Source organism: Hippocampus comes, unplaced genomic scaffold (assembly GCF_001891065.2).
Source record: "Hippocampus comes isolate QL1 unplaced genomic scaffold, H_comes_QL1_v1.1 scaffold122, whole genome shotgun sequence".
In the NCBI taxonomy this organism is placed as follows: domain Eukaryota; kingdom Metazoa; phylum Chordata; class Actinopteri; order Syngnathiformes; family Syngnathidae; genus Hippocampus; species Hippocampus comes.
Genome location: NW_017842059.1, coordinates 2,259,191 through 2,270,564, shown reverse-complemented (window position 1 = coordinate 2,270,564; position 11,374 = coordinate 2,259,191).

Below are 11,374 nucleotides of genomic sequence, written 5' to 3'. Positions count from 1 at the left end.
TGTATCTCAAACAATGATGTCACTGATTAATCTACTTAGAATATTCATTATTTCTTACATCAGACATTCATCATTAGTGGCCATCCAGCAAATGTGAAATTAATCAACAAATTAACATTTTGGCCAGTCCGGTGAAGCAGATTAATTTCAGCAACACAAAAAATGGGGTGTGTAATGTGTGCTACATATGTTTTTATTCTTGGGGTATTTGAAAAAGGCATGTAACTAATATGTTGCTAAAAAGACGTCAGTACTAATTTAAATTAAAAATTTTAAAAAAGATGCTTTATCAAGCAACTGTTTATTCTCAGGTTGTAGTTCATGCATCCAAATCCCTCCCCATTCCCAAACAACCTCCTGATAAACCTTTGAGTGAGTTAAATGGGCCCACATCCATAAACCCCGTGATGCTGCGTCATGCGGTCATTAAAGTACTTAGCCATCGGAGCCAAAGATTGTTCAATCATTCGAAACGTGTGGCGAGGCATGTGTGTAACGTCTGTGTTCTAAACCTTTGTAGCCTTTTCTTCCTACTTGTGCTCCTGCACAATTATACAGGAACTCCGGAGGAGAGGAAATAGGATTAGAGAGCTTATACACATGGGCACACGCCATTTGAAAGACATGGCAAGTTTACAGTCATACAATACTAACTAAACTACCGGTATGTATCTGAGCGAGGAAAGCACACGTTACCATTAGCCCAAGTCGGTTCTTGCATTACTGACAGTTAATTTTGTGTGCCTCCTGTTTCTACTCATTTTATGTGTCCCTTGTGTATAAATGGTCCTGTAGGTTAGCAATATAAAACTGGGATGCCAGAAGCCTTGAGCGCATTATCACTGGTGCGCAATCCTTAAATCTTAAGGAGAGCAATGATAGATTTTATCTGTAGTCGTTCTCCATCTAAACGTCTCCTGTGCATGCATGTTTGTTGAAAAAGTGAGTCAGTTGGGTGTGAAAGCCCTCCTTCTGAAGAAATCTAGCAGTTTTGGTTTCTTGGAGAGCTACGGCATCTGTCTAGAAACGTTGTCAGCTGTCTTCTATTTCTCAAGCATTCCCAGGATCCTCCCTTTCTCTTCGAGTCCTGGCCACTAATGTGAAAATTGTTCTCCGACTATATTTCATTGAGCAGCTACAGGATTAAATACATATGCATGTTTTGCTTTCTCATTGACGCTTGTTCTTGAATTACATTTCGTTTTCCCCAAACCTATGTCATAGCATTTGATACTATTCAAACGGAACTAACGTTCGCTAACAGCTTTGCTTTTGTTGTGTAGAGAATCAGACGCCCAGACAAATCATTTCTTCAAATTTCTGTAATACATTCTATCCCATTAGCTGGGTTTTTATAGGCCCAACTATTATTCATTCATTCATCTTCCGAACCGCTTCATCCTCACTAGGTTCGCGGGGGGTGCTGGAGCCTATCCCAGCAGTCTTCGGGCAGTAGGCGGGGGACACCCTGAACCGGTTGCCAGCCAATCGCAGGGCACACAGACACGAACAACCATCCACGCCCACACTCACACCGAGGGACAATTTAGAATGTTCAATCAGCCTGCTGTGCATGTTTTTGGAATGTGGGAGGAAACCGGAGTACCCGGAGAAAACCCACGCAGGCCCGGGGAGAACATGCAAACTCCACACAGGGGAGGCCGGAGCTGGAATTGAACCCGGTACCTCTGCACTGTGAAGTCGATGCGCTAACCACTGGACTACTGGGCCGCCCCAACTATTATTGATTACTAGATTATACAAGTGTGTCTGTCCACGTGTGTCTACCACACATACGTGTGTACGTTTGTTTGTGCATGTATTTGTACAGGTAGTGGTACGTATTGATTCATAGTTTTTGTCTATGTCCCTAATCCCGATATTGTGTCTCAAAAACATCTATTATATTTTCATCTAGAGCATCACGATTGCAAGGATTCGCTGAGAACTTCCTGTCCAAATGATCCTGACAGACGCAGAGGCTATTATGGGATATGACATCTCAGATGAAGAGCACCCAAACTATTTGCCCTTTTTGACACCGCTCATGGAAAAGTGGAGGTATGGTAGGTCGTGCATCTAAGGGTTAAGAGTGATGATGATGTGTTGTTAGAGTTTAAAAAAAATAAAAATATGCGGAGACACGGATGGAATGGGGAAAAGGCTTGACAGGTGGATGTTTCACAATGAAAAGTAAAAAGAAAGTCAGGGGGATCATGGCTTCATTACCTCTTGAAAAATACTTCGACAAGGTTTCATTCTCTACCCCCTCTCGGGGTAGAGTGTGGACTTCTTCCCAAGGCTCCGCAAAGAAGGAAATATTGAATCGCACTAATCATAATGCCGCATGGCATGGCTTGACCTATGCTGAGGGCTCTACAGGGTATGTTTTGTTTGCCGTAGTCATTGATTTTCTCTCATTGTTTAAACAACCTTGCCACCTCTTTTACAGCGCGAGGGAAAAACAAGAGTAATGGATTTGTAATGATTTGAAAACAGCATTATAGATTTTTACTGTAACAGCAGGCTCACAGTAAAATTAAGACTTATTGATCTTATACCCACAGGGCTTCTCATTGGTCGCAACAAAAGAGCATCAAAATGTAGTTTCGGGGGCTAAACAAGCTTTGCTGCATTGCACTCCAATTCTTTTTTTCCCCTAATTCTGTCTTTTACCTTTGCTCTGTTTACCGTTTGTATGTCATTCACATCAGCATTGTCTCCTTTAGATTTAAGGTGTTGCCATCCAATGGAGAGCACCACTGGGCAAGATAAACTCATTAATCTTGCAAGGGTGGAGCAACTCGGGATAATAGGAGAAAACAATCTTACAATGTGAACAAATGGAGAGACCCGTTAGCTTCCTTTGTGTATGTTGGCCTATATGCTGCAAAACATCCCAAAAAAGTGCAAGCTTCTAAACTACATTGGGTTCTGAATTGATGAGCATGGATTCACAGTTTGCAGCAGCTGCTCATCAGAAATAGGGCATGTTTTGCTCCAAAATGTATTTATTTGTGATGATAAGCGGTGGCTGGCAGGGCAATCGACTGGTTAGCACGTCTGCCTCACAGTGTAGAGGTGCAGGGTTCGTGTGGAGTTTACATATTCTCCCTGAGCCTGTGTGGGTTTTCTCCGGGTTTCCTCTCACATTCCACATACATGCATGACAGATTACCGTATGCACTATAAGGCGCTTCGGATTATACGGCGCACCTTCGATGAATGGCCTATTTTAAAACTGTTTTCATATATCGGGCACACTGTATTAAATAATAGTGGCTGCGATTGCGCTATGCATCCACTAGATGGAACTATGCTAAAGGGAATACAATACAATACAGTAGTTTTATTTATATAGAGCCTTCACAACCACTGCAGCTGGAATAAAGCCATGAGAACTGGTCACAAACACGGACATGGAACATATAAATACAAATGGCATTCCAAAACAATAAATTAAAGACAGATTTTTGAAGACAATTGATGAAACAAAAAGGCACACAAACCTCGTGGGGTCACATCTACAAGGAGCTAAATATCCTTTGAAGTCTTGCTTGTCTCCTTCTTCCGTCATTTAGTCAGTAGTTAACTATGCTTTTGGTATGATTTTTGTTTCATAATGACTGCACAGAGCTCACAAGGTAGTTGTCTGATTGAGTGTGTGTTGGCGAATGCACGTCAATTAGTGTTGGGCAGAACCCCCTACTAATAATCACCACTAGATGGCAGAGGAACACTAACAGGGGAACAACTCAATGGGGAATGTAGAGAGACTGTAATTCCATATATAAGGTGCATCGGATCATAGGGCGCCCCGTCGGCTTTTGAGAACATTTAATACTTTTAGGTGCGCCTTACAGTGTGGAAAATATGGTAATTGACCACTTGAAATTGCCCCTAGGTGTGACTGTGAGTGTGAATGTTTGTTTGTTTATGTGTGCCCTGTGATTGGCTGGCAACCAATTGAAGGTGAACCCCGCCTACTGGGCGCAGATAGATGGGATAGGTTGCAGCACGCTTGCAACCCTCGTGAGGAGAAATGAATTAAAAAATGGATGGATGGATGGATGGATGGATAAGTGGTTCAGAAAATGGCTGAATTTTTATGTATGTATTTATTTGGGGAAAGGGGCGGTTGCTTGTCTTCTGTATGGCCCAGTTAATATCATTGGCTTGTTACAAGTCAATAGACAGAATTGGGGGGGAACTAATGTTTGGGTCCGGCCTTGTCAGGATGCATTAAATGTACTGTAGTACTTAAAATACTAGTAGTATATAATATTTTTTATTTACTTATGCAATGTTAGGACAATCTGAGTCGATCCTGCACACATCGTGCCCACCATTTGTGCATGCAATATGTTCAATTGAACATGTAATTGTAGCCCTGCGTTTTGGAATCTTAGTAAACGAGATCCGACATGTGTAATTGTTATAATGTCTGAAAAACAGAGTAGTTATAAGCTGCAAATCTTTTGTGTGTGTGTGCGTGTTTGCGCGTGCGTGCGTGTGTGTGTGTGTGTGTGTGTGTGTGTGTGTGTGTGTGTGTGTGTGTGTGTGTGCGTGTTCCTCTTAGTTTCTAAAATTACAATTATTTAGCTGAATAAGAGGCTTTATCTATCCCGGAGCAGTAAAATTACCAAAATGGGGCTATTTGTGGCTCTGTATTATTTTGCAAATGATGCATGTAATTAAGACAAATGTAATGAAATACCAATTGAACATTGAACAGGTTAACAATTCGTTATTCATCCTATCTTGCTGTATGAATTTAGAAATATCTTAGTCCCTGTTTCTCTTTGCATCTCTCTCACTGCCTGTCACTGTCTGGCTCAGTAAAAATGAAATCACAGAAGCTGCGATGACTTTCTCATGTATTCGTCAGCCCTGAAAGGGAAGGTCACCCACAGCGTGGACAACAGAGATTCAATTTAAAATCCAGGCAGTTTAGCGAAGAGCATACATCCTGTGTGTACGGGTGAATGTGGGTGTGTGTGTCTAAGGGTGGGTGTGTGGATTGTGGTGGGGACACTGACAAACACTCTTATTTCTTGACCCACATGGCAGTCAATTAAATCTGTCTGACACTCCCCTTATGGCACATTTTGACACGGAGGGCAACTCTTATGTATTGGTTAAATGACAAGTTCATAATCAAGGACCACTGGCGAATTAATCAGGTCTGCCCAAAGCAAGGTTAATCGTTTTGTGCATTCTAGTTTGTTTTCATTTCATTTCGACTTGTTAATTTTGATTCGTTTTCAGAGTGCATTTGTTAGTTTGGATTTTTACAAAAATGTTTTGTTTTGTGTAGACACGCACACACGCGCACACACACACACACACACACACACACACACACACACACACACACACACACACACACACATTTTATCTGATCCACTTGAAAAAGACACTTTGATCCTCTCCTCTTTCGTCTATAACTGCTTCAGACAACAAAGTGTATGCAGGAAAGTGGTGAAGATTGCACAACTGTCTGTGTCCTATGTGTTGTGTTATTTTTGTTATTTTGACTTCAGGATGGCGCCACGAGAGTGGCTGCCTTTCCAGCAGCTCCTATATTTTGTTGTTCTACGTCTTCCTTTCATAACTTTGCTGCTGTGAATTGGGAATTTCTCCATTGCGAGACTAATAAAGGTTTTCTTATCTTTTCTTATCTTAACCAGTGCTATACTGTACTGAAACCCTTGAGGTTTATGCTCCCTCCACGAGGGACCAATAAAGAGAATGTCCCTGTTGGGCCAGGAACCTGCCCACAAAGACGGGAAGTTGAACCCTTCCACCTGATACCACAACACAGCAGCGTCTGAGGGAAAACACACCCATAACGGATTAGCTTCTATTCCTAACACATGTTTACTTAGGCACACAGAAGGCAAGCAACATACTTCCATATGCAATGAAGGCAAACAAGACTTTTTTTTGAGGATGCAATGTAAATAAGGCCATGCTTGAGGAAAAAACTTGCACGAGACAGCAAAGACATGAATAGGCGCTAACTTTGGAGCCATTAGTCATTGTTGTGTCCAGTCAAATGAGATTAACCCTTTCATCTGTTCAAGCCAAGCTGTCAAAGAGAAATTCTCACTTCAGTGACAGTCTGTCTGAGTCTCCTTTCTTCTCTCTTTGATGCAGAACAAACTCACCGTGGCCTTTCATCAGGCAGCAGTGTACCATAAAAAATGACTGGTGTGGCCTTCACAGCAGCAACCTGAGCCACAATTGGGATTTCAGATCAGAATCGGTGGCTTTTCTGCCCTTCATACATACTTCTCTACTCTCATGGAAATAATACAGTGATCCTACAACCATTTCAAGATTCCAATGCTACAGGTGATGAAATCCATCTAAAAAACATTGTACACTGAAAGAAAGTACTTAACGTTCAAATGTGGTCAAAGATATTCAGTTTAACATGTTCTAATCATGCACAATCGATGTACATGCCCAAAATAAGTAAATCCAATGGAACCAAAGGTTTTTTTTCAGTGTACATACAGTATCACTTTGTGATGACAGTGATGACAAGAATATTCAGGAGCCCGAAAAACTCCCTAACAGTAATGTACGGCGGTAACTTGATTTACAAGTGCCCCTATGTATGCGTTTTTGAGGAGTTGAGACTTGGCAAATTTTACTTTGTGTTGCAAGCCAAAATCCGTGTCACGAGCAACCTTCAGTCACGGTGCAAATCACAAAGTTAAAAATATATATAATAAATCAATGCCGATTCAGTTTATTCATCCATCCATCCATTTTCCGATCTGCTTATCCTTACAAAGGTTGCGAGGGGTGCTGGAGCCTATCTATCCCAGCTGTCTTCGGGCAGTAAGCGGGGACACCCTGAACCGGTTGCCAGCCAATCGCAGGGCACACAGAGACGGACAACCATCCGCTCTCACACTCACGCCTCGGGACAATTTAGAGTGTTCAATCAGTCTGCCATGCATGTTTTGGGAATGTGGGAGGAAACCGGAGTACCCGGAGAAAACCCAAGCAGGCCCGGGGAGAACATACAAACTCCACACAGGGAGGTCGGAGCTGGAATTGACCGCGGGCGTTCCACCAGTATCTCTGCACTGTGAGGTCAACGCGCTAACCACTGGACCACCGGGCCGCCCTCGATTCAGTTTATTGAATGAGCTAAACAGAGTCCTGCCTTCCTCTGACAAATTACACTGGTCAGCAACAATTTTTAATCTGAGATGGCTTTAAGTGTCCCGAAACATGCTTTGGACACTGATTTAAAAATGTCTTTAATTTTGGTCCAGCACATCAGGTTTCTTTCTTTCTTTTAAGTCTAACCTATCAAAGCTCGCGTAATACGAATTTCCCATGCAGTGTATGACGTCATCGGAAAAAAAATCCACCTGTTGCTGAAGCTGCTGATCCTTCAGAAATATTTCTAAAGATGATGATGATGATTATAAAACCTGATACACAAATTCAACAACACAAAAAACAATAATAATAATAATAATAAGAAGAAGAAAATAATGAATTTGTATTTATATATCCTGAACTGTAAGTTGTTGGAGGTTTTTCCATGGAAATCGGGAAGTATGGTGGAGAAGGTTAAAGCAGTCATTGTCAAATCATGCTGTGACCACAGACGTTTTTTTTTCTTTTTCTTTGCCATCCCAGAAGAAAGTGTAATCGCACATCCACTACAGTAGGTGTCAGTGGTGTCCGCAGGGATTATCAGCTCTAAAGTATCGTTTTTTTTTTGTTTTCTGGAGTTTTTTTGCACAGATAATGCATGCACACAGCATTGAACTGTAGCTATGAAGTGCAGTGAACTAATTCTTAAGAGACAGCATGGAAAAATAGTTAACACTGATGAAAAGAAAGGCAGAGAGATACTTCATAAAGTTATTAAGTAAATTTAAATGCCTGTTTTTTAATATATATTAATGTGGATGCAATGTTATGCAGAAGTGTATTCATAATAATTTTATGGACAACTATTTAGAGTTGCACCAGAGAAATTGGTGGATGCAAAATATTTTCTTCTTCCTGGGGCTAGCAGAAAATAATTGAAAAGAAATAGGTTAAAGTGATGCTCTCAAAAAAACTTGATTTGAGTCATCACAATGACAAACTCACAGTTAGGTGGCGTGTGTACAATGAACTGTTTTGATTTCCCTCCGACCTCATTGCTTTTTCCTTCTGCACCATTTCTTGTGTCTTCCCCTTGACTTTTGTGTTCTTGAACAGTATGCAGTATAGTCAGAATCTCACTCTGGTGGGAGCACACTGCGTGTATGTGTTTGGCAGACAGTCCTGACCTATTTTCCACACAATTTTATTCCCCTTCACTTTCGTCCCATCTCACTTCTAGTTTGATTTTTCTGCACATTTGTATGCATCTCTGTCACCCCATTGCCTTTGGCATATGCATGGGTTTGATTCATCTGTCCATCTTGCTTTCCCTGTGGAATGGTGAGAAAGTTCCCGACTCATTTAGATTTGATGAGCTGTTTCACAAACCCCAACTCAAAAAGACAAATACTTTACTCCTAAAAAAGCGTGAATCATAATTGCAGACTGACTAAGCACTACACAGAGGAATGACAGTAATGTCCAAAACTCAATTAGTGTGGCTGCCTATCAGGGTATACAGTATCTACATGTGATGAATTCTCTGGCCCACCACTTATGGCCAGAGAGACTCATAAATCCTGATTATTTTACTATATCTACACTTACTTTATTATATCTACAATAAACTCACAAATCAGTGACACAGGTAAGTGTGTGCACAATAATACAGTTAAACAAATATAAAAAGTCTTTAGAAAGAAAAATACAAGACCCAATTTTGTGATTTGGGCTTTTAGAGGGATATAAATGCAACTAAATATGTACTACTGTGGCCATAGCTTACAGTAGGACAACATGTCAGTATACCGAAAATGTTCCACATATTATGCTGCTCTCATGGAGCTAAATAAAGTAACCACCTTACAATACAGTGCAGCTCTACCCCACAAACAACCAGCAATTAGCTCTGTCAAATAAAACTTTTATTTTATATACAGCCCTTTTATTGGCTCTATGTGGATGCGTAGGTGTATCTAATATTGTGACCTGTGAGTGCAGATGCACACCAACACACACGTTGACGGTGATCTGGTTGTTTCCTCAAGTGAAGGGCTTAATAAAGCCTCACATCTGCAAAAACACACCAGCAGCAGAGTCTCGACCAGTGGTGTCAAACGTACGGCCCGCGGGCCGGATCCGGCCCCCAAAGGACTTTAATCCGGCCCGCGAGATGATTATGTAAAGCAGTGGTGTCAAACATACGGTCCGCGTGCCGTTCCATCAGGCCCACAGGATAATTTAAAAGTGAAGAAAATGCATAAAAGACACAATTTACACATTTAATAGCACTCTCCTTAGTTTGTAAGGTGTAGGCAGGGATTACATTTAGATTTTATATGCATGTGTAAATGCTTTAAAACTTGCTTTCTTTATGAATCTTGTTTAATCTTAAAGTGCATTACTATATTTTTCAATACCAATTACTTGTTAAAGTTTGTACAATCAGTGGGATCAGTTGCAATGCATATATGTGAATTATAAAAGTAAATTGCACATTTGTCGAAGGAAATGTAAGGTGCTTCATGAAATGTTTTGTAAAAGATATGTTCATTTAATTTCAACATTTTCCTAATGTTCTTGTGCTTCTTTATACCAAAACAAAGGAAAGACATATTGTTTTGGTTATTTATAGCAAAGTATGGTATCATTTTAATGGTCCGGCCCACTTGACATCTACCCAGGCCGTATGTGGCCCACCATGTGAAATGAGTTTGACACCCCTGGTCTAGACACTGACGGACAGGACATACACGCATTGAGGACCCCAATTAGCTGACCCCCAGCTTTATACACACTGCCTCCTGTGCCACGTCACCGTTACGTGCCGAGAATATTACTCTACCTGGCTTTCCAGTTTTCATAGTTTTAAATCTTGCTTGCTTAATGAAAACTTGAGAGCAACCTCAAGAAGATGTGATTTTTACATAACAGCATCTAATTCCACTGTGCAATTTTCAATCACCCTAAAAAATAGATTTTGAACACAGCAAATGTTGCTGACATGAAAATGAATTGCAACACTGGATTGGAATTAAGTCTCAATGACATATTGTAAACTGTAATGTAACCTAAAACTAAATAAGGTTGCTCATTGATTGTGAATTATAGCGGAACACTGAACGTCGAAACCACTTGGAGTTCGTTCAACAGAAGCATTAGTATGCTTGCCTCGCCTGTCAATGCCTGGCTCCCTTCCCCCAAAACCAGAGTTATCTTTAAACTTTTGAACCTGTTTGTTAATGTTATTTTGTATCAGGCTGAAAAGTATTACGACTATTTTGGTGACCTGATTTAAGTGAGCCACCTAAAATATCAGAGGCACAACCATAACTACACCAATGCTGTTCAATGAATAGCCCTCTGGCAGTGTCACTGCAAACTGAGCATCTATATAAATCAGCATGTATTGTATTGTATTGTATTGTATTGTATTGTATCATCTTTTTAAAAGCAGAATATTTGACACAGCTCTCATATTGGAAAGCATTAAACAACAGAATGTTTTCTTCTGCAACGAAGAAAACATTCTGCCTAGCCAGAGTATTTTTCCCAATCACTGCAGTGCTGCTGGATGTGTTTGAACATTTGTATTTGTGGTTTTGCCGCTGAGCTGATTCATGTTTACATGGATTTGGGGCTAAACAAACAGAAGAGCAAAACGCAGACACAGCCAATACATTAACCTTGATGTGTCCCGGTGCAATAGCCAATGCCAGGGGCACAGTGACAACATCAAAGATTCAGCAAGGAGCGGTGGAATGATGCAGTTCGACCTCACTCTGGCAGGATGATGTCAGAAGTGCGGTAGAGAGGATTCTAAGCCTGGAGGGAGAGGCGTTGGTTAGGGAGGCCAGGATAACAGTGGAGTATGTCGAGTCCGTCAGAGGAGAACTATCATTAACAACCCATTAACAATCCTGACATCAGAGAATAACACGTGAAATGGCCTGGGAGATCGTTTTGGGTCTGAATTAGCATATTTGCCTTTTAATCAAACCTTTACTTTTTTTTTTCTCTCAGTTCATCAGACATTTCACTCCTGTGTATTTTTGGTCAAATGAAAATACGAATATACACAAAGATGTTGGACTTATAGCAAGTAATAACGTAAATTCCATGCTCTGTCATTTTCAAAATGAAATGTCCGTCCATGTAGTGTTGCGAAGTCTACTGAATCAATACACTTCTGATATGGAGGATTCCAAAAGAAAGAAATTGTCATTGCGACACTCGCTACAGAAATAAC